Source organism: Phoca vitulina, unplaced genomic scaffold (genome assembly GCF_004348235.1).
Source record: "Phoca vitulina isolate PV1807 unplaced genomic scaffold, GSC_HSeal_1.0 scaffold46, whole genome shotgun sequence".
In the NCBI taxonomy this organism is placed as follows: domain Eukaryota; kingdom Metazoa; phylum Chordata; class Mammalia; order Carnivora; family Phocidae; genus Phoca; species Phoca vitulina.
The window spans coordinates 2,160,822-2,184,827 of record NW_022589749.1 but is presented as its reverse complement, the minus strand read 5'-3'; the positions used below and the strand labels follow the sequence as shown (position 1 = coordinate 2,184,827).

Here is a 24,006-nt window from a genome sequence, read left to right as displayed (position 1 = left end):
TGACAATGATGGAATATCCATCTAAGAAATGTGGTATCAGCAACTATCGTAGAGTGATATGTTCAGTAACATGAAAGATATGTGGCAATTAGAACTTTTTGATCTCACTCCTGTTTTTTATCACTTGCATGCATCTCTCTTCTGTCAATACTATTAGAAACTAGTGGAATTCAGCTAAAGTCTCCTTAACTGCAACAGAAATCATGCTCTATTAATACTATTAACAGTATTATAGCTTTTAAAATGACAATAGTAGTTTATTCTCCCATAATTAACAATACTCTATCTAGCAAGGCTATTTCTCTTTCTGCCATGCTTTTTGAAAGTCTGGAGGCCCCTGTTACAGTTCCACATTTTGTGTGTGTGTGTGTGTGTGTGTGTGTGTGTGTGTGTGTTAGTCATTCATTGAATCACTTGGTTAACTTCAAGTCTTTCAGTTACCTTCTCATTAATACCCACATACCAGTTTACCTTGTCAAGGACAATTACAACTTTAATTTGTTTTTCTAAGATGCTAGCCAGTTAAGGATCACTTAGCAAATTTCATAAGCTTTGTGTACTCAATCATCTAGCCATTAAATAAAATGTTAAAAACCAAGCCTACTGAACCAACTGAAAACCTTCTACACTTGTATTCATATTTACTGTAGTGATATAAATTTGTAGTAAAAGTTTTAGTATGATGAGAATGAAAACATCTATTTTTTAGGGTCAGATCAGGATACAATTTTTTTTTTAAATACAAAAGAGAATAAATTAAGGAGGCTGAAATATAGCCATTACAATAATGGGCACAAAATATTCATTAATTAAATGTCTGTAATAATTGGTTACTTTGGACAAATCCAAAGTCTCCCCCCTCTTAATGATGATCTTGGCTTATAACCAAGAGGTTTGAATGCAAAAACTGAACAAAAAATTCCTGAATAGGCAGGAATATAAGAGGAAGGAAGGCTGGTGATAGTCTAAGGGAAGAAGGGGAGCTGGAGTTCCTCTGGAGCAGATGAAGGCCAAGGAAAAAGCCATGTGTTTAGGGAGATAAGTATGCATCCTTTCAAACATTGTTGGTCGACAGAACTGTCAGACACTATTAGCTTGTGCTTCTAGTGGGTGGGGAAAGAGGACATTTCTTAAGCAATGGAAGCCTTTGCTGGGACACACAGTATAATAATGCTATTCCCCCACCCTTTTTGAAAAGAAAATAAAACTGATCTTGGAAACCAGGTTCTTATGGTCCATCTGCTGTAGAATCTTCTATGGACTGTAAAGAAAACTAGAGTTATACTGGAGATGAATAACTAAGGAGGTATTCAGGACAATTTGTAAGAATAAAAACTAACAAAAAAAAAATCCACCTTGAATATCCATAAAACAATGCTGGTTTAAAATGATGTGGAAACAGTATATTTAGGTATAGAAATAGGAGTATTTGTTTATATGGTATAATGATAAACTGCTGTTGAAGTTAAAAAACAGCTTATAAAACAATATAATAATGCAATATAACCTTCCTAATCATGATTTGTTTTTAAGATTTTATTTTGGAGTAACCTCTACACCCAACGTGGGGCTCAAATTCACAACCCCAGGATCAAGAGTTGCATGCTCTACCAACTGAGCCAGCCAAATATATTTCAGTATAGAGGATAACGTTTATTTTCTAATTACTCATCTATATCTTCTATTTGTTAAAATGAAAAGCGTATGTTATTTATATAGTTGTTAAAAATTACCTAAGAGCTACCTTGGGTCAAGGACTTCCCACCATTTTGTGGAGAATAGGAGAAAACATTAAAGGGAACAAGGGAGATATTTGCTTCCATTTCTACACATTTACCAACAAGTGTTCTTGTTGGGAACAAACTTCAGGACTCATAAGGACCTTATTTTGTAACATCTTAAAACAGGGACATCTATTCATCATGATTACTGGGTTTTTTTCAATCATTATTACTTTTTTTTTTTTTTTAAAGATTTTATTTATTTATTTGACAGAGAGAGAGAGACAGCGAGAGAGGGAACACAAGCAGGGGGGATCGGAAGAGGGAGAAGCAGGCTTCCCGCAGAGCAGGGAGCCCGATGCGGGGCTCGATCCCAGGACTCCGGGATCATGACCCGAGCCGAAGGCAGACACTTAACGACTGAGCCACCCAGGTGCCCCCAATCATTATTACTTTTAACCAAATAAATATCATGCAGATTACAATGTCTCCACAGTGCCTGCTACACTAAAATGGATCACTAAAAAATTTCTATTCTATAGAAAGCACAATAATATTAGTTTGGGGAATATTTTAGAGAGAAAAATGTTTATATAAAAAATTCAAATAGGGGGCGCCTGGGTGGCTCAGTCGTTGGGCGTCTGCCTTCGGCTCGGGTCATGATCCCAGGGTCCTGGGATGGAGCCCCACATCGGGCTCCCTGCTCAGCGGGAAGCCTGATTCTCCCACTCCCCCTGCTTGTGTTCCCTCTCTCGCTGTGTCTCTCTCTTTCAAAGAAATAAATAAAATCTTTTTAAAAAAATTCAAACAGGATTATGAACTAACTTTTAAACAAAATACTGTACTTGAGTTGTTGATATTATTAGCACTCAAAATACACACCTTGAATAATTAGCAGAAAAATGGACTCAACAAGCATAACTGGTGGCTATTATATTATCCCCTATGCTTTGGGAAGGAAAATGCATTTAAAAGCATCAGCAAAGATGTTCAGTACACAACTAAAAGAATGAAGATTTATACAGGATGGAAAGACAGAATTTAATCCTTCTACATATGCCTGAGGTAACTCAAGATATTTTCTATTTTTTTTTAAAGATTTTATTTGAGAGAGAGAGCAAGAGGGAGCACAAGTTGGGGGGGAGGGGCAGAGGCAGAGGGAGTAGCAGACTCCCCGCTGAACAGGGAGTCCTAGCCGAGAGGCTCCTTCCTAGGACCCTGGATCATGACCCGAGCCGAAGGTAGACAATGCTTAACCGACTGAGCCATCCAGGCTGGTGCCCCTCTAATTCTAACTATTCTATCTATAGTGCTACTAATAAGCAATAATACTATAAATTCTACTTTGAGGCTATTCAATGTAAGCTTCCTTGGTTTTTCTCCATTCCATCTTAAAATTTCCCCACACACTCAATTGAATTCATCCTTTAGTCTTCCTTTTACAGGTTAAACACCTCTTCCCCAACATCAACAAAGAAACTATCTTTTAATTTTGTATCCTACTACCTTCTCATTTCATTAATCTACTCCTCTCACTTTTCTTAGACCTTCCATTGCTCTCTGCAGTCTCCTTTTGGTCTACAATATGCTCAAGGTATCATTTACTGAGAGGAGGAGAGGGAACTTTCCTAGGGACTCACTAGCTCTAACCTAATCCTCAAATTCAACAGGATCCTTCTCAGGTCATATCCTTCTATAACCTTTATGGAATATCTTGTTTCTTGGCTTGTGTGGTACCTTCCTCTTAGAAGTTCCTTTCAAACCCACCTCTCCTGGCTTGTCTGCTTTTGCCCACCTCTTAACACAAGGGTCTGTGCTAGGCCCCTTCTCTTCTCTCTGCACTTTCTCTTATTGATCTGATTCACTCTTATGCTTTCAGCTATCTCGCTCATGCTGCCAATGTCCTCAATAAATCGCTCACAAGCTGCTTTTCTTCTTTGCATTGAGGCTGTCCTAGTTCCAGAACCTCATTACCAGTCCAAGTCCTCCTCCCCAATCTCTTTCAGTTGTTGTACCAACTACTGATGGAGTCATCTTTCAGAGGCTCTGATTGCATCAGTCTCTTCTATTCAAGCACCTTAAATGGCTCCCCACTACCTACTGTTCAAAGTTCAAACCTCTTTGTAGAGGATTCAAGGGCCTTTGGTTTGCCACTGTCCCTAGGTCTCCTATATTTTATTCACAATGCCTGAACTAGGCTAAAAAATACACAGATTATGCCCCAGCACACCTGCGGGAAAGCTATCCAGGGTTCAAGACTCCGCTCCAATTCTATCTCCAAGTTACCCCAACTCCCTAGTGCAGAAGTAATCTCTTCCTTCCTCATGCATAGAAAGTACTTCACTTCTTGGGGCATTGATGCCATTCTGCCTTACTTTGAAAGAACATGGACATTTCTTGATTCCATTAATTGAATATGACTAGCAATAGAAGAGATACTATACTCCACAGTATCTTGAATGTACCAGGCAGTGTTGAATTCAGATTACATTCACTTAGAATTAGAGACTTCTTATTCAGCATCTGAGCTAAAGTTTGCCTCTGCCCTACTTCTGAAGAACAGATGTGGGAAACAAATTAGCTAAATAAACAATTTTGTGTGTATATATGTCTGAGACAGTTGTGAAGGAAGGACTCAAAAGAAATAATTTCGAAGCACTTCCATTTGAATTATTTTACAAAAATAAGTATAAGAAATTCTACTCCTAGGTATATATCCAAGAGAATTGAAAACATATTCACACAAAAACTTGCATATGAATGTTCACAGTAGCATTATTCATAATAGACAAAAAGTGGAAACAACTCAAATGTCCATCAACTGATGAATGAATACACTGTGATCTATCAACTTAATGGAGTATTAGTCATCCATAAAAATGAAGCACTGACACATGCCATAGCACGGATGACCCTTGAAAACATTATGCTAAGTGGAGAAGTCTGACAACAACTCACATATTTTATGATTCCATTTATATTAAGTATCCAGAGTGGGCAAATCCATAGAGACAGAAAGCTAGTGGTTGCCAAGGGATGGGGGTAATTGAGATGGGATGCTAACAGGTACAGGGTTTCTTTTTGGAGTGATGGAAATGTTCTGCAATTAGACAGTGATGATGGTTGCATTACATTGTGGATACACTAAAAACTTGAACTGTACACTTTAAAATGACAAATTTTATGTTATGTGAATTTTATCTTAACTGGAAACAGGAAAAAGTATGAGTTTTATTCCCTGAATAACTCAATTTGGATTTGTGGTCTAAAGGAAAAGAGGTCTAACCTTTAAATCAGCAAATCTGGGTTTAAGTAAATTCTGCCACTTACTTACTAGCTGTGTGATCTTAAGTACATCACTTAACTCCTCTCAGCCTCAATCCTCAATAGTCTCATCTATAAAGTGAGAACAATAATGCCTCACAAAGTTGTGAGACTCACGAAATAATGTGAAATCATTACATAACTTCTAAAGCCCTTAAAAAGGAAAAACCTTATTGTTATTTTGGAAAATGATTTTTTAAAAATCCTAAACTGTATTGAATAGTCCATAATTTCAACTTTTTATCATTGGCATGTTATCTAACCAGCTTTTCCTGTTATATATGAATGGCATCGTGGACTTAGAGCAGTTATTCTGTGGGCACTAAAAGTACAACACTTTACAGAGTTATTTAACCTTAATCTTTGCAATGAAAGGTAGCATCTAAAACCAAGCCTTAACAGAAAAATCTAAAGCATTAACCAGACATTTCCAAATATCCACTTTTATGAATGTAAAACATTTTGTATTTTAAAAGTTTTCATTTGGGTGTCCTTTATGCTCTGTGGCATCAGTACAAAGGAATGCATACATTAAAAAGAAAAAAAAGGGTGGGAATGTAATTTGGTGCAGCTACTATGGAAAACATGGAGGTTCCTCAAAAGATTAAAGATAGAGCTACCATATGATCCAGCAATTCCACTTCTGGATATATATCCAAAGGAAATGAAATCACTATCTTGAAAAGGTATCTGCACTCCCATGTTCATTGCAGCATTATTTATAATAGCCAAGACACAGAAATAATCTAAGTGTTCATCAATGAATGAATGGAAAAAGAAAATGTAGTATCTGTATACAATGGATTATTATTCAGCCATAGAAAAGAATGAAATCCAGCTATTTGTGACAACATGTCTGAACCTTTAGGGCAATATGCTAACTGAAATAAGTCAGAGAAAAAAATACAGTATGATTTTACTTATATGTGAAATCTAAAAAAAACTGAACTCATAGATACAGAGGACAGACTGGTGGTTGCCCGAGGCAGGGGGTAGAGAGTGGGGGGATTTTGAGTGAAGGTGGTCAAAAGGTAAAAACTCACAGTTATAAGATAAGTTCTGGGGATGTAATGTACAGCATGGTGATAATAGCTAACAACATTGAATTGTATATTTGAAAGACGCTGAGTAAATCTTAAAAATTCTCATCACAATGGAAAAAGTATTGAGGTGACTGATGTCAACTAAATTTATTGTGATCATTTCACAATATATACATAAATCATTATGCTGTACACCTTGGACTAATAGAATGTTATAGGTCAATTATACCTCAGTGAAACTGGAAAAATAACGATGGGGAGTTTTCTTAATTTTTTTTTTCAATTGTTTGTCCTATACGCTCTTTGGCGTCAATACAAGAAGGCATGTATCATTTCAAAAGACAGGAAACTGATTGAAAATTAAAACAATAGGCATCCACTTGAAGTAACAAGTATTCTTATGTTTAACCTTTTGAGTATATATTTTGTTTTCCCTAATAGAATACCTTAACGGTTTTTTGAGGGAAGGGATATGTGATTAACTTCAATATCCTTCACAGAGCCTAACACTATACACAGTAGGCATTTACACTTTCATTACTTAAAGAATTGGATAAGAATACTTCTTGATTACATAAAATTTATTGATCACATTTAATTTATAGTGACAGGATGGAAAGTTGTAACATCAAAACTAAACTTCTCTGAGAGCAGTTGGCTATCTCATTCCTTAATAAAGGAAACAAACTCACATATATATATATGAATATCCATATAGATACACACACATGTACATAGTTTTTCATAAAGAGAAGCAAACATGTCAATCTATAATCAGTTACAAAATTGTCTTCATTTACCTCCCATTTTTCTGTAAATGAGGTGACAGACCTGACGTAAATTGGAGAAACATTCAGGTCTCTTCAATATTACTAGGATTGTTGACTTGACTTTAGATAGGCAGGATGAAATAGATTTACTTTCTTTTCTTTTCCTTCAAATCAAGGTCAGATGCCTCAGCATTCTGCCACGAACTGTGGAAGATTGAAGTGTAAGATATGGTCCTTGTACTCAAAATGTTTACATCATTAATGTAGATAAAACTGGATGATTTAAGATACTATGCACATTTTTGTTCACTGGTTTGTTAATTTAAAAATCTGGGATTTTGCAGCAAAATTGATTTTACTTCAAACAGGAAGTAAACTTTACACAGGATCTTGAAGAAAAGGTAAAATTTGAATAGGCAGAGAGAAGGGAGGAGGGCTTTTTTTTTGGTGGGGGCGGATAGTGGCAGAGAGAGACTCTTAAGCAGGCTCCAAACCCAGTGCAGAGCCCAACGCTGGGCACAATCTCAGGACCCTGAGATCATGATCTAAGCCGAAATCAAGAGCTGGACACTTAACCGACTGAGCTACTCAGGCACCCCCCCCACCCCCCGCTCCAGGGAGGAGGGCTTTTTGAATGAAGGAGATAGAGTATAGGAGGGGCAGACTTAAACAAGTATGGCGTGTGGTAGAGACAGACTGACTGACCTCAGTAGAGCAGAAAGAAAAGGCCAAAGAACATAGGAAATGAAGCTGGATGAGTAGTGTGGGACAGATTAGAAAGGACCTTGAAAGTCAGGCAGAAGAGGTTAGATTTAATGTGGTGGAAACATGGAACCAGTGAAGCTTTCTGAAAAGGGGAGGAGTAGCATTTAAAGAAGGTTAATCAGGAAGAGCTGGAAAGAAACAGACAGAAATGAAGGCAGGCAACTGTGGTAATCCAGGAATGAGGCCATAAGGGTCTGAGTAAGACAGATGCACAGAGATACAGTGTATTCTAGCGGCAAACTGCTGGGCATTTGAGACTGTAAAACTCAGGGGTATCAGAAACGAGAATGAGACACAGACTAATGCAAAGGCTGCTACCAGGTAAAGGGCTTATACTACAGATTAAGACCTGGAAATTTCCAACAGTAAAAATATATTCACAAAGCTTAAATGTTTTTCAAATACCCTATAAGTAGTTTCATTGCTTTCTTTGGTGAATTTACTGCAGGTGCCCCCAGATTTCACATCTGCTTTGTTAACACGGCCCCATGAAAATCTGCTTATGTAAAAATTAGTTGTTTTTCCACATATAAACAAAGTTAACTGACCCATTACAGGATATCAAACCCCGACACTAAGATGGTGAAAACAGAAAACGCTCCTCTTTATACTTAAATGTATACTCTTTATTGGGTGGTTCTACCCCAATAAAGCCAAACCAAACCAGAACAACATCCCTAAAAAAACCCAACTTTTTTAGGGCTGATCTAAAATCTTGAGACATAGTCTTAATTTTATCAGATAGTGAGCCAGTCAGAAGAAAACGAACTGTTGAGAAAATGACTTAAGAAATTAACACTTGGCCATGTTGCTTTCCTAGGCTGTGCTATATCAAATTGGGAGGAAATTTTCTGATGTGAAAAACAGCAACAAAATGTTACTAAAGCTCAATTTGACACATTAACTAACTTTTTATATTAATAATCACTTATCTACAGTCAACTCTTCCCCTGCTTCCCCTCGCCCCTTAGGATAGGAAGTATATGACGTGGTAAGAGGAGTGGCATAAATAAGACCTATAGATTTCATTCACGTGCTCCCATGGTACTTTTAAATACTCCTACTCTAGTAAGACTGATTCTATTATCTATACATGATTGCATGTATTGTTTTATATTTCTTCCCATGATCATTTTCTGGTAGAACTGTGAATAAGAACTGAAGTGTCCAAAAACAGCAAAAATAACCATATCTACTATCACTCACTGAGCTCTTTCTTTACAATGTGCAGCCAAACTTGTGCCTTTCATACATAATCTCACTTGATCCTCACAATAATCCATAAAGTAGGTACTATGATTGTGTCCATTATACAGTTGAAGAAACCAAGGCTTCAAGAGTTCAGGGATTTGCATAAGGGCACAAAGCTGGTGAGCTCTAAGTGGCAGATATATTCATCTGATATGCTCTTGTTAATTATTAGATTACACTGCCAACCTCAAACATATGTGACCGAGCCAAAAGTAACAGGTATAAGGAACCTGGACATGTTACTCACTGTGTACAAGAGTTAGGGAAGAACATCTAAGAACTGTCAGTGATACAAATGGACAGATTCCCTGACTCACCGTTCCTTATACTGAGAACAGTGCACTCTATTCCTGAAGGAGAGTGGGACACTGCTATGAAATGGAAGTTAATTGTCCCCTCTTTTAGTAGGACACTTATATTACTATTTGTTGGTACTGATAGCATCTCAATATCTTCTCAATTTGGTTACATTTTTGACAAATGTTATCACTGAGATCAGCCAGGTCAAGACTAACTAGGCTGGTTGTTGGTGACATCAAAATGCTTTTAAAAGTATTTTCTTAATAGAATATCCAGTGACCTGAGCAACCTATTTAACTTCTGCCAGTGACCCTGAAACAGAAACTAAACTTTGAGAGATACTTCTCAGTACATAAAATATATTCATAAGAAGACACCTCTAAAAATAACTCTCCACTGTAATTCCCTCTTTATGCATCTGGGCAGAGATGTCATATTTCCTCTACAAAGCTTCCTTGTATGTTGAAACAGCAGGAATTTCAAACTGAACCAATACAATTGAGAACTACAATCTCCTCCACAAGACATGATTATTTTTATTAGTATTTTATGGAAATTGCCTAAATATGATGGGACACTTTACATATAAACTCTGTAACACTTCTAGCTAGAAAGTAAAGCAGTTATGGTTTAAAGTTCTGTGCACCCCTCCCCTTTTTTCTGCTAACACACGGTCTTCCACAAAATGGTCAGTGTGATCTTTGCAGAGTATGCAAGGAATATGACCAAGGTAAACTAAAGAACAGAACATTAAGCACATGACAAGTGGATCAGAAGTTTAAAACTTGTCATCTGCGTGTGAAACCAGCAACAGTTATAAATGGTTACAAATAAATATGTACAAATTAATAGGATGCAGTAACTTCCACTTTTCCAATTAGTGGCCTTTTGGCAGGCAGCCATATAATCTGCAATAATCTGTCACTACTGTGAGGCCCCACCTACTTCCTCTGCCCCACCACCATCCCAGCTATGATTGGGATACTTGTGGAGTGCTGATATAACAATCATAAAAGGCCTCCCTATCTATGAAAACTGAAATTAACATAATTTGTACTTTTAAGTGTTTAATATTCATAAATCTTAAAAAGCACACTATGACATCACATTTCAAAGATTACTTGAAAGCTTTCATTTTTTTTTATATATCAGAAGCATAGAGTCCCCAAATCACTAATATCCACTGCAATGCTTCTTGAATGAAAATGCATCCTATGTACAATTGCAAGACTTTAATTTACACATCTAACATGTACAGTATTAGGAGTTTGGAAGTCAGGATTATACACATTTCATTTCAACCTTGTTCTAAGAGCCTAGTGAAATTGGTAAAGAAACTATTAAGGCAGCTTTCTTGGCTAATAAAATACTTTGCATTAATTTTTCAACATACAAACCATGAACCTTTAAACAAATTATTTACTTTCCTACTTCATCTAATTTCATTTTATGGACTAGTGTCATAAATTACCTCATGGCTAAGATATTTTTATACTTTAATAAGTAACTAACCTTATGTACTAAAACAAAACAAAAAAATTACAAAACAAGATAAACATGATCAAATCTTCTGACTTTTCTGTCTCTAAATTTGGCATTACATTTCAGAAATTGCTGATTTCTATCCTATTTTCCCATGCTAGAAAAGAAGAAAAATAGGACATGGCCTTGATATTTTTTAAGATCTCTAGGATGAATAGCGTGCCATTTTGAGTAGCTTCATTTTGAAATACTGTTTTATAGGAATATCAATCATAAGCACAAACTGCATCCATTTAATAAAAATAGCCTTCAGTATATCTAAAATTTTTGTTTGAAGGATTCTTCTGACAAGGTTTTCATGTTTTATTTGCAGCTCAGTATTTACCTTACTTATCCAGAAAAAAAGGAAAAAAAAAATCAAACAATTTCTGAAAAAAGTTCCCACTAATATTTATTTGTGTAATCTCAAACTACAAACTAAAATAAATAGAGCATAGGAATCCAGTGATTTTTGAGGTTGATTACTCTCAGCTGTACTTTGAGCTAAGGCCATAAATATTCACATGAAACTCAACAAAGTTTATTAGCAATGTTTAGACATGAACCATATTTATAATAAAATGCTAAGTGTAAAACAAAATACCAAGCTTACTCACAGTAGATCTTCTCAAACGCATGTCCTACATCTCCAATCCAACATACTAAAGACTTTAAAAATTCTTTATTTAGCTTCAGCAATAAGTAAGATTGCCCCAGAGATGACTTTCTTTTAAAAAACTGCTTCTTGTTCATTAGGAAAGAGAAAACAGAGCTCAGCTTAAGTTGTAGGAACAACACCACGCTATCAGCACCTTCATACCGAGAAAGGAAGTTATTATAGACACAGTTTTATAAATGAGGCTTCAAGAGAGTACTTCCTGGTCAGAGAGTTAACGTTAACAGCATTACATTAATGTATACAGGTTTACAGTTTGACATTTTGGAAAGAACTTTCTAAAAACTTTTACTGAATTTTTTCCCCCAGTCCCTACAAAAGAGGAAAACTTGGTCGAGCTAAACAAATCTATGAAACTCTATCAATAGCTACCGTTCACGTATAATGTAAAGATCACAACTGCTTATTACTATTGATAATATCAGTTTAAGTTGTAATTATTTGACACTTATGCACCCTCCATTCCCCCTCTCCCTGTGTGCTGGAGTAAGGTTTCAGGGCACACAACATTAGAAGGTAAAGAAAGAACTTACTTAAAGGAGGACAACTCACCAATTCCTTGTAATGAAGAAAATGGAAATAACCGTTCACATTTTAATTCTCAAATTTAAAGTTCATTCTCTTTTAAACATATATATATATATATATATATATCTATATCTATCTTGAAGAAACGTTGTACAATCCTAATACGGAACTGCAGATAAAACAGCGTGACCCGGGCGCTGCACATTACTATGGGTATTGCAAGCCGAAAGTATTTCCTGTTAGGACGCCCATTGGTTCCCACAGGTGCAAGTGCCTTTGGGTGTTGCCGATTTACTCTTCCTTTTGTAAGTGAACCACTAAAGGAGATTGCAGGTTGGCACAATCAATGCTAAGAACTATTAGGGTAGAACTACCTTGGGCTAATTCAAGAGCCTCCCAAACTAGCCTGATTGTGAATTGACAATTACCTAATTCAACTGGGCTGGAGAAAATTTATTTCAACAGACTTGCATTATTTTTGTTAAGACGCACTGTTATTTAGAATGTATGTGACTTCACTGAATGAATATGTAAATTGCTCCCTCTGTACAAAGCACTGTTCCAGGCACCAGGAATACAGTAATGAACAAGACAAAGTCCTTGTGGTCATTCACACAAGATCTAGTAGACTTTTGACAATTTCACATAATGATGAGAAAACTTCCATAAAGGCAGTCAGTGACTAAAAAAAATCGTATGGAAATTTGGAAAGTCAAAGGTAGTGCTCATTACGAAAAAACATCGTAATTAAGGCCACCACTTTAAACCTAAAAGAGCTTTTCCAGAACACAGTACATAAAAGCAGGATTCTTTATGTTTTCAATGTTTCAAAAAAGCCAGGATGGCGGCAATCGCATATGTTCCAGCAGGGAAAAGGAAAAACTTCTTATCATGAGTCACCAGTGACTAAGTTCTTTTTAATTCAGGCTTAAAACACATTTCAAACCCAATTACTTGTACATGCAGAAAACTGATAACCCCAAATTAATATCAGAAGCTTGATCTGACCAATTTTCAGGGTTAATATTACCATCTAAGAAAAACAAGTGAAATGCTTTTAACGGGATAATGTCCCTGTATTGAATTTTATTAAAATTTTGGTCTTATTAGCCTTTAATGCCTAAGAGCTATGCCAGCAAGCATCTATTAGGTTTTGTTACAATGAACACAGTTTTCTTAGGTTTTAGCCAGATTGAGACACAATCATCTCGGATATATGGTTTGGTGGCAGGAACAGCTTTTGTTTATAATCAATAAAACAAAAAATATAGTAAGTTCAAGGCAGCTCAAAGACAAATGTAAAACCCAGAAAGAGTAAAATACACAGATAAACTCTAGTCTTCCAAGCTAAACACTTCCTTAGGATTTTACTTCCTATGCTTAAAATAACAAAACCTTCTTTTTAAAAGCCAACAAACTGGAGGAATTCCCAAAGACAAATTGATCTACTTAGTCATTCAATAAGTGTTTATTGAGCACCTACTACATGGTAGGCACTGTTTTATGGGTTGGGATACAGCAATGAATAAAACAAAAATCTCTGCTTTCATAGTCTATATTCTAGTATAGAAATGTAAGATAAAATATTTGGTATGTCAGAAGGTACTAAGCAGTGTGGAGAAAAATACTATATGGAAGGAATAACAATAAGTTTACCTGTTCACAGTTGCAAATTGTTTGCATCACGAAGTAAGGAATTTGCTCTGGAAGAGTCAGAGTATTAGATCTCTCCCAGACTCTACCTCTGACTCAAGTGAACAACCACCTTCTGTTGCAAATGAAAGGGAATCATATTTTATTTTTTGCTAATACTGAGAGAAAGTTTGGAAACTTCCAAAGACCTGAAGTTAGAACCCATTCCTTACAGATAAAAACATTACCTAAGAAAACAAAAATAACAAATCCCAAACACTCAGAGTCAAAACTTACTTTAGGGAATATTATCAGGCCAAATATGAACATACAAGTTTCCAAATACTTGCTAGCATTGGCATTGAATTTACCAACTGCCAGGGTCAGAAGTGAATTTTTCACTTAAGAATTATCTCTCTTATCTTCCCTGGCAGCAATAATTATATTTAAATATTATTTTTGAACCTAAATTAAGTATTTAAATTTAACACAATTCAACAAATTTTTATTGAGCAGATACTAGGTGCAAGGTACTTGGTTAGATGTGTATGACACTGTCCTTTTAAAATCAAGAAGATGGATATTTAGGAAAGATAAGTGCAAACCATATAATGTAAAATCAGAGAGAATATTAATGTAATAAGAAAACATACAAAGTACTTAAGGAATTCAAGAGAAAGAGAAGCAAGGAGGATGATCAGAAAAGGCCTCATGGAAGATGGCATGAGAGGTAGGTCAGAAAAAGGAGAAACAGAAGGCATTCTAGGGAAGGGCGCCTGGGTGTCTCAGTAGGTTAAGCGTCTGCCTTCAGTTCAGGTCATGATCCCAGGGTCCTGGGATTGTGCCCCCTGTCGGGCTTCCTGCTCAGTGGGGAGCCTGCTTCTCCCTCTCCCTCTGCTCTTTCTCTCAAGTAAATAAATAAAATCTAAAAAAAAAAGAAGGCATTCTAGGGAAAAGAAATGGCAGGAACAAAGACCTGAAGATGGCAAATCAGTAAGTACTCAGCCAGTAAGTAGGCTGGTCTCGCTGGGACACAGGATATATGCACGCGCGCGCGCGCACACACACACACACACACACAGATTATGGAGCATTAGGAACCTAAAAACAGTTTGATAAATCTGTACTGAATTCTGTAGGCCATGGGGAATTATTAAAGTTTTGAACATGTGAGTGACAAAATCAGAGCTGTACTTTAGGGAGAGTAAGACAGAAACAATGTATATAGGAAGTATGAAAAAGGAGACTGGAAGATCATCACAGTAGTCCTTCCCTAGCACTTTATTAAGGCCCTTGTTAGCTCCTTCTTGGACCATTGAGAGGAATGAAGTGGAAAGTGTAGTGAGTTGAAAAACCAGATCTAGGTCACAGGGGTCAAATTTACCATTGTCTGACCTTGGGAAGTCACTTACCCTCACTGTCTCAATTTCCCTATATGTGAATCTATTAATTATTCTTTTTGGAGTCAGGAGCCATGGGATTTAGAAACTGATACTGGGAATACAGCAAAAACAATAAAAATTGTTTCAAATGATTTAAAATAATAAGCAGCTATGATTTATTAAACACTTCCATGTGCTTGTCACTGTGCTCGGTGCCTTACATAAACTGCTTCATTTATTCCTTGTAAGAATCCTGTGAGGTATGTATTCTTATTTGACGGATGAGAGAATTGAGAGCTTTAAGACTTCAGTAATTTACCCAGGGTAAGCTAGTTGGCATAATGACAAAGCCAAAGTAGATGCGTAGGTCTCTCTGAGTGTAAGGTCCTTTTTCCTTCCAATGTATCATGCTGTTTCTTATATGACAGATGAATAATGCTAACATTCGCTCTAACTGAATCCCTGTCTCTTTTGGTGTATAAGAAACAAAGTGTGAACGTAAGTAGCATCTACTTATTTGCTCATCATTAATTCATTCGCTCATTCAATTCACATTTATGGAGCATCTTCATACTTTGTGCCTGGTACTGAACTTACCATGGGGAATGCAAAGATGAATACTACCCAGCTCTGCCTTGAAGTGCTCACAGAATAGTAAAATACCAACAAACACATGTAAACAAGGAACTGGTATACAATGACAGAAGAGAAATTTTACACAAGAGACAATAGAAACATAAAGGTACATGAAGCATAATATTGTAATTTTGTATCTCTGCTACTAATTCTTGACCTAGATCATTTAAAAACTATATGTGGTTTCTGGCAATACTTGTGTGTTCACGCACACACTCTTCAAAAAGTAAAGGCTAATGTTCAAAACAGAATGGAAAATTGGCTACAATCTACGATTCTGTGTGTCTACTGCCAAGACTAATTAGGTTATTTATGTAAGAAAGCATTCTGCCTTGATTAGTGCCATCTATTGTAATGGGTAAATAATATCTATTTGAATTGTCATAAGCCTTGATTGTTGTGGACATAAGCCTCTGTCATTAGACAGAGCTGAAACATATAAAAATAAATATATAGTGCCCAGAGTCCTAGTTTGATTTGGAAATAAAGGGTTATCCCATTTGTCCATCAGAAATAGTGGATGGAAGTAAAACTGAAGTCTTCCAATTTGCACTTTGATAATTAACTAAAATATTAAGTGTAACAAAATGTATATTGTGGGGTTGAATTTGCTATCCATCATTTCACTGAGGCTAGAGGTTAAGTGGAAGGGCCCCAAAGACTAGACACCAGCACGTAAATTCTCAGTGTTGGTACCTACAGCCACATGGGCTACACCTCTTTGTTTAATGGGAGTAGGTTTTCCTGGGTATAAAATGTCTTTTCCAAGGCAAAATCTCTTTCTCGCTCACTTTGGGGATGAAAAACGTGTATGCGTGGGATAGCTGACAATGGTTAGGAGGCTGATCTGTGTTAACAAATCAAGAAACTGACCCCTAAGTCATTCTGTTGTAAAATGGAAATAATTTAGATTCAATGTCTCTAACAAATCTCAGGTTAGACAGACAAAAAACACATTAGGTTGATTTATAAAATATTTAGGTAAATTTAATAACATATAGCTAGAATGATCAATTTAATTCCTGCTGGTTATCCTAAAAATTCTAAAAAGTTGTTGTTTTTAATTTGATGCGTGTAGTTTAGAAATGAGTTAGATAACATTTTGGCCCATAAACTCAATATATCTAGTCTATAAGGACAGCCAGACTGATAGATGCCACTTATGTTTTTTCTTTTGTTGTTGTTCTTTTTTTTACTCAGTTTGCGTTTTAGAAACAGTAACAAACTTTTAACCAATCTTCATAAATAACAAAGCAACCAATTAAACGGATGATAAAGCTAAATAATCACAATCTAAACTCCCTATGCTGAACTGCAATTGTACAATATCTCACAACTCAGAACTAATTCAAAATTGTCTTCACTGGTTGAAAGAATCATTGAAGATGAGCTCACTGAATCTCATTGAAGACTGAAAAGCAGTCTTCCCCTAGGAGAGTCACAAAACACTTTTGGGTGGAAGCTTTCTGTCTGTCTGTCTGTCTGTCAGTCTATTTTCTTTTGGGGGGAGGGAAGAAACAAAGACTGGAGGAAAAGATTATGAAAGAAAGAGCCTTTTAACGGAGGCTCTAAAATAAAAGTACCAATAGGTTTCATTCATTCTTCTATACTACTGAAACCAACAAATATGCACACTGGCAAGCAATGAGAACTTTTATCCAGAGTGGCTTAAACATTAAACCAAATTAGATATCAAGGTATACTCTGAGATGACAATGGTTTGACTGTGTATGACTCAAGTGGTAAAGAATGGGCAAAATGGGTTATTGTACTTACAGGGTAGTACTTGTCTCCCACTAAACCAAGAGTAAGTATAGTTTAAGAACTCCAAACCAAAAGGACTTGCATTCTGTCGTTGCTGTAACCATTCATATAGAAGTGGAAAGCGTCTTCTTAATTTCTTTTCAGTATATTTTTTTAATTGAAAAGAAATAGTTTAAATGAGCACAGGCAAAATGTCTTCACATATTTATAGTTTCTCATGGTGTACTTTTATTTTGTGAAACAAATGAAAATAAATTCCCACACAATTCCTACCCTCTTACCCGCCCACTCATCACCCCAAGGAATAAAAAGTCACTATATGCCCCTCCTATCACTAAAAATTCTATTACAATGAATCTCTCTTCATCATCTCTGGATCAATACCATAACGTAATGTGGTTGAAATGACTGCTTTAGTCACCACTCCGGGGAGTATTAGATCACTTTCTTTTCTTATAAGGAATTAAAATTTATGTTTTGTCTTAAGAAACTACCATTTGTACCAGTCAGAAATGAGCTAACAAGTATGATCAAAGAGCTTATCTGCTCAAACATTTCTATTACTTTGTAGAATCACTGGTACTGAGATTCCCAAACCTTCCACAGACCATTTCAAAAGTTATGTGCACTACATAATGAATATATACCCTTTGTGAATAACCTCTTGAATTAACTGACTTTAGTTTTTACTTGAATTTGACCTAGAGTTCTGGAAAAATAAATTTAGCATAAAAAATCATACTTAATACATCTTAAATAAATTATAGTGTCGTATTTTAAATTTGTATTTGCTGTTGTTGCTCTTCTTATCTCCCTTTCTTAGGGGAGGACTTCTAGTTGGTGGGATTTTCATAACCAGATTCAGCTCCACACTCTCTGAAGTCATATAAGAACTGCTCTGTATCAGATAATATCAAATAAAATCCCCAAATGACACATGTCCTCTACTTACTATCACCCTGATGAAAATGACTTTAATAATGTTTGTCTTTGATTTAAATAGGCAGTTCTATGTAAGCTTTCTCCATTATGTCTTCGGAAAATAAAGCAGCATTTCTTTCTTCCCCTTCGTTGAAGCTGCCCATTACTATACAAGGGCAAAAGCTTCTAATAAGACATATTCTAAACCAGAAACAAAGAAGATACCTAAGTAACTGTGAAATGATAATGACATTCCCCCTTATTTTTCCCAAACCATCATTTTCTAAGTCTGCTCCTCTAAAAAAGAAACTAGTTGCGAAGAGAAGGGGTGAGGAGGAGCAACACACAGAGAAAAAGGTTAAAAAATTCAAATGCAGAAACTGCTGGGTCCAACTGTTAACAAAGCATGTGCATTCAGGAGAACATTTGAAAGGTAGGCAGGGCAGTATTAACATATCCTAAGTACTGTGAACCACTAGCCTGGTCATCAATTTAATTTTCACATCCATCAAAGTAGGAGGCTACCCCCCAATTCCCACCCCCTCCAGCTTTCCACTATTTGTTTCAGCATTTTAATAGACACACACTTGCCTGCTACGAGGACACAGTGTCTGGTTTAAATAGGCTTATCTCTCTCCTTAGCTTGTCCTGGAATCACGCCTAAAGCTCAGTCCTGGTAGCTTTTAGGATGAGAAATCTAATTGGAAAGTGCTGTCAGTTTAGCCACTCCAATACCTCCTTTCAACATTTAGTTTGACCTCCCAACTATCTCCAACACATCAAAGTTAAACAAACTTAGTGTACAGCTCCTTTGAATCTGCATTGTAAACATGGATACCAAAGTGCTGCCAAATCTTGAAACCTTTCTCAGCTCCCTGAGCTGAAATGAAAAATACAGGGTCTGTCACCATCACCATCCCAATTAATCCAAAACACGGGTCTCCAAAAGGATCCCTTTCCCTTTCAACGGGCCTGTGGTGGCTTGGAGAAGCCCTCTCCAACTTCTCACGTTCTCGTTAAGGTATTAATATCAGGAAGCCCCTCACTTTCAAGGCATCCATGCCAAACTCGGAGAAACACATCAGAAGCCAGGGGGCGAGTGAGGAGAGAGGTCGGGCAGCCGGTCTCTCGCTCTCGCCAAGATCTCTGCGCTTCTGCCAGACCCTCCGGCCCTTGCGTTCTACTTAGGAGAGGTTTCATTACATAATCCCTGCTCCACGGAGTCACCCACAGGGTCACGGGGGCTCGGGCTGTCCCCTATCGCACACACCACCTTTGGGGAGAGCGGCTGACTGCAGACCCTAGGAGCAGCACGCCTCCCCTCGCTGCGCGCTGCCGGCCGTCCGGACTCGCCCGGCGCAGCGACCCCGACCCAGGCTCGCTCCCCCCTTCCACGTCCACTCGCGCGCTCCGAAACCCGTCTCCGGGTCCCCCTCACACCTGTTGTCCCGACCCCTCTCGGGGGGGGTCCTCCCAGCAGACCTGCTGTCCCAAGTCCTCTCGGGGTCCCCTTCTTTCAGACCTGCTGTCCCAAACCCTCTCGGGGACTCCCCCTAAATCCTCTGTTCCGGCTCCTCTCGGGAGGTTCCCCAATCAGACCTGCTGTCCCAAGCCCTCTCGGGGTCCCCTCTCTTCAGACCCGCTGTCCCAGCCCCTCTCAGGGTCCCCTCCCTTCATACTCGCTGTCCCAAGCCCTCTCAGGTCCCCTTCCTTCACACTTGCTGCCCCAAGCCCTCTCGGGATCGCCTCTCTTCAGACCCGCTGTCCCGGCCCCTCTCGAGGTCCCCTCCCTTCGTACCCTCTGTCCCAAGCCCTCTCGGGGACTCTCCGTAGACCCGCTGTCCCAAGCCCTCTCGGGGTCTTCTCCCTTCACACTCGCTGTCCCAAGCCCTCTCGGGGACTCCCCCTAGAACCGCTGTCCCAAGCTCGCTCGGGTACTCTCCCTAGACCCGCTGTCCCAAGCTCGCTCGGGGACTCTCCCTAGACCCGCTGTCCCAAGCCCTCTCGAGGTTCCCGCTCAGACCCGCTATCCCGGCCCCTCTCGGGGTCTTCTTTCCCCAGTCGGGACAAACCCGCTCCCGGACTCTCGTCACCCGAGTCCTCCCCGACCTCACTCCGCTCAGGGTCCTCTTGCCTCGGCTCACTCTGTCACCGTCCCGCGCCCCGGCGCTCTCACCTCAGACCTGCTGTCACCACCCCCGGGCCCGGCGTCGCCGCCGCCGCTTCCTCTCCCACACTTGTTCCCGAGTCGCTCTTCTGCCGCTTGTCCCCCGGAGGATCCCGGGGTCGGGTCGCTGAGTGTCGGGTCCGGCCACGCGGAGCCTCCGCCCGCGGTCTCGGTGTCGGGTCCCACTCTCACGCAGGACTCCGCCGCCGTCACCGCCGGGCGCCACACGGACCCTCCCGCGGCCACGGCTGCTGCTGTCCGAGGTGCGGCTCCTGCCAGGGGTGGCCAATCGCACCCGACTGCGCCGAGCGCGCTCCGCCCCGCGGTCTCAGTTCGCCCGCCCCCTGCCCCGGACCACGCCCCCAGCCCGGCTCCGATAGGCTCTCTACTGACCTCCCCTGACCGCGGGGCACGGGCCTGGGGCCGGATATAGGTACTTGATTGGAGGTGCCTGGGAAGCCGAGCGGTCGATGGCGCCTGAGGATTGGCGGAGTTGGCGGTGGGCGTGGCGGGGCGGGCTTTCCCCAGACACGGAAGACCCTGCAACTTCAGTTACCCCGCGGGCCCGCCTGGGGTGCGGTCGGCGTTGTTTGTGCTGCGCTGGGGTCAAAGTTCATGGCACTCCTCTGCGCCTTTACTTTTCTTGGGAGCCTCCCAGAGGCCAGGGCCCCCTGGGACTCCCGGGGACCACCGTGTGAGAGCCTTTGAGGAGGTTCCCATTCTTCCATTCTTGCTCAGCTCCCTAAGTAATGATGCCATCAATTAATCCAGCATGTATTCACTCCGGGCTTGTAAATATTTCCTGGATTTAAATTCTTTTGCATCTTTGGCAAGGGAGTTGCCCTTGCATTGCGTTCGACAGACGTCAGTCTAATGCTGTTGGGAGGAAAAAATCTTTATACGAGGTGTGTACTGGGAGCAAGTAAAGCCTTCAACACCCCTGGGGCTCTTTTGATAGGCCCAAGGACGAAACTTGAGAAATAATCAGTTTGTGGGTTTTGATAATCATTTTGACAGTAGGAACAGGAACTGTGTGGTAGGCTTCAGTGCGCTTAGTCAGCATATTCGTTTTTTTTCAGGGCCAATGTTTTAATGGTTCTGTGTGAACTGATGGCCAAAGTGCAACCTGTGACAATCAGAGACTCGTCTGCCAGGGGTCAAAGTGCATCGTGTTACTCAGAGCCATTCTTTATGTTTTTTGAAGCTGGATATGTTGATAAAGTCAGTACCAGAAACTGAAAACTGCTCCTCTTACTCATAAACCCCAAAGTTGACAGACTTTGACAATTCAGCATTTTATGAAGAAATTGTTCCATTTCAGGCACACAATTTGATGCTAAGCCTTGTTAGATGTATACAGGACTTGGCTCTCAGAAAACTCTCCATCATTGACTCTTGTGTGAACTCCTGCTGACAGAGTTTGTGTCCTAAACGCTGTACGTGTTTTCCCTAGTGTTTTATAATGATGCTCCATTCCAATGGCAGGGCTCCCCTTTAAATTTGGGTGTTAGGGTATGTGGAAATGAGGCTGGCAGGACCTCATTTGAGTTCTGAAGTAGGTGCCTCCTGCGCAGTGCTGACTGGCATTTTGGAAAGGGATGAGGAGAGATTTCAAGGTAATTCTGGGGGAACTTAATTTTTACAGGCCTAGAGAGATTATCCAAAATTATAATACATATATATGTATACTTTTTAAGATTTTATTTATTTAGAGGGGGTAAGAAAAGGGCAGAGGGAGAGAGACTCCCAAGCAGACTCCCTGCTGAGTGCAGAGCCGAAACCAAGTCGGATACTCAATTGACTGAGCCACCCAGGAGCCCCCAAAATTATTATATTCAACAACTATAAAGGTTAGGTAAGACTAAAGTCATGACAGACCTTTTTTTGACTAGGTTCTCCTTCTCTTAAAGAGCATATATTAGTTAAGAGCTCATCCTACCAATAATGCAGTTGGGAATATGGATTGAAGAAATGGAGTTAAGTTTTCACTATCAGTGTCAGTTGCGTCTATTCATAAAAAAAAAAAAAAAAAAAAAAGAAATGCATAGGGGCGCCTGGGTGGCTCAGTTGGTTAAGCGACTGCCTTCGGCTCAGGTCATGATCCTGGAGTCCCGGGATCGAGTCCCGCATTGGGCTCCCTGCTCGGCAGGGAGTCTGCTTCTCCCTCTCCCACTCCCCCCTCTTGTGCTCTCTCTCTCTTTCACTCTTTCTCTCAAATAAAAAAAAAAAATCTTTAAAAAAAAAAAGAAATGCATGACCATTAACAGATGTTATTTGCAATCAAGTAGAAAGAAAACATAAGTGAGATAAAAATTCCATGTCTTGAAGAAACCAATGAGCAATGAAGTCAAATCTCTTTTTCTTTTTTTTTTGATTCATTATATCAATGAACTGTAATTTCTAAAATGTTGGTGCCTTTTCTGGTCTATGATTATTACTTCTGATGGAAACCCAAGTTGCTCAATATAGCTGATTACAAATAATTTAGATGTGTTCTAAAATAAAAATAGAAATGACTTCATCCTTTGGGCAAGAGGCAGTTCTAAAATCCTAGTTTAAATACAGATGGTGGACCTACAGTGAGCCTTGAGAATGACTCTTATTTAGAAGGAGCTTCAGAAGATCTCTGAACTCATGGAAAGACATTGCAGCAGTCCATTTTGGAAATTGTTGAGGTTTGTTGGGTGGAAAAATCTCCCACAAAGAGCCAAGATTTTCATTAAGACAAGGTAGAAAATAAGAAATGTTGAAATAAATCGCATATTTTTTTTCACTTTGAGAAGACTCTGGGGTCCCATTCAGAGAGGAGTTTGGTCACAAAGGATCAGGATACTGGGGTCCACCTGGCTTTTAGATCTGTGTTCAACCTTATTACTTAGAAGTTACTTATTCCGGGGCACCTGGGTGGCTCAGGTAATGTCTGCCTTCGGCTCAGGTCATGATCCCAGGATCCTGGGATCGAGCCACGCATTGGGCTCCCTGCTCAGCAGAGAGCCTGCTTCTCCCCCTCCCTCTGCCTGTTGCCTACCTGTGCTCTCTCTCTATCTGTCAAATAAATAAAATCTTTTTAAAAAAAGTTATTTATTGGGGCGCCTGGGTGGCTCAGTTGTTAAGCGTCTGCCTTCGGCTCAGGTCATGATTCTAGGGTCCTGGGATCGAGCCCCGCATCGGGCTCCCTGCTCCGCGGGAAGCCTGCTTCTCCCTCTCCCACTCCCCCTGCTTGTGTTCCCTCTCTCGCTGTCTCTCTCTGTGTCAAATAAATAAATAAAATCTTAAAAAAAAAAAAAAGTTATTCTATGGCGACTTGGATACAACATAAAGGGGGCAGGGTTACTTTGGACAAACAAATATCCTAGGCTCTTTTCCTTACCCCTTATCTCGCTACCTACAACTAGACAAGGGACATCCTAAATTCGTTCATTAAGTAAAGCTTATAACACAGTGTCTCCTACTCAGAAGGAATCACATGAATTAATTCATGCAGGTATTCAGTTCTCTTGTTTTCTAAGTTTCCACATAGCACCTTCCTTATGCTAGTTTAATTAACTTCCTGCAGGCAAATGTTCCGCTTGCTCAGTTGAGAGTTGTTAGCAAGTTATTGGATG

At 39.4% G+C, this 24,006-nt stretch overlaps 1 protein-coding gene across 3 annotated transcripts in view; it reads right to left on the bottom strand.

Moving 5' to 3' along the window:
- The window catches only part of TAOK3 (TAO kinase 3), a 184,568-nt gene extending 163,886 nt beyond the window's left edge, over positions 1-20,682 (bottom strand). For 2 of the 3 annotated variants that reach the window (XM_032431233.1, XM_032431235.1), the window contains exon 1: positions 20,411-20,682. The gene's annotated coding sequence lies outside the window, so the exon portion shown is untranslated. Of the gene's footprint in view, positions 1-11,312; positions 11,870-20,410 lie in introns of those variants that run through there. The other variant, XM_032431234.1, reaches the window with a different exon arrangement.
- Between the last annotated feature and the right edge of the window lie 3,324 nt (positions 20,683-24,006).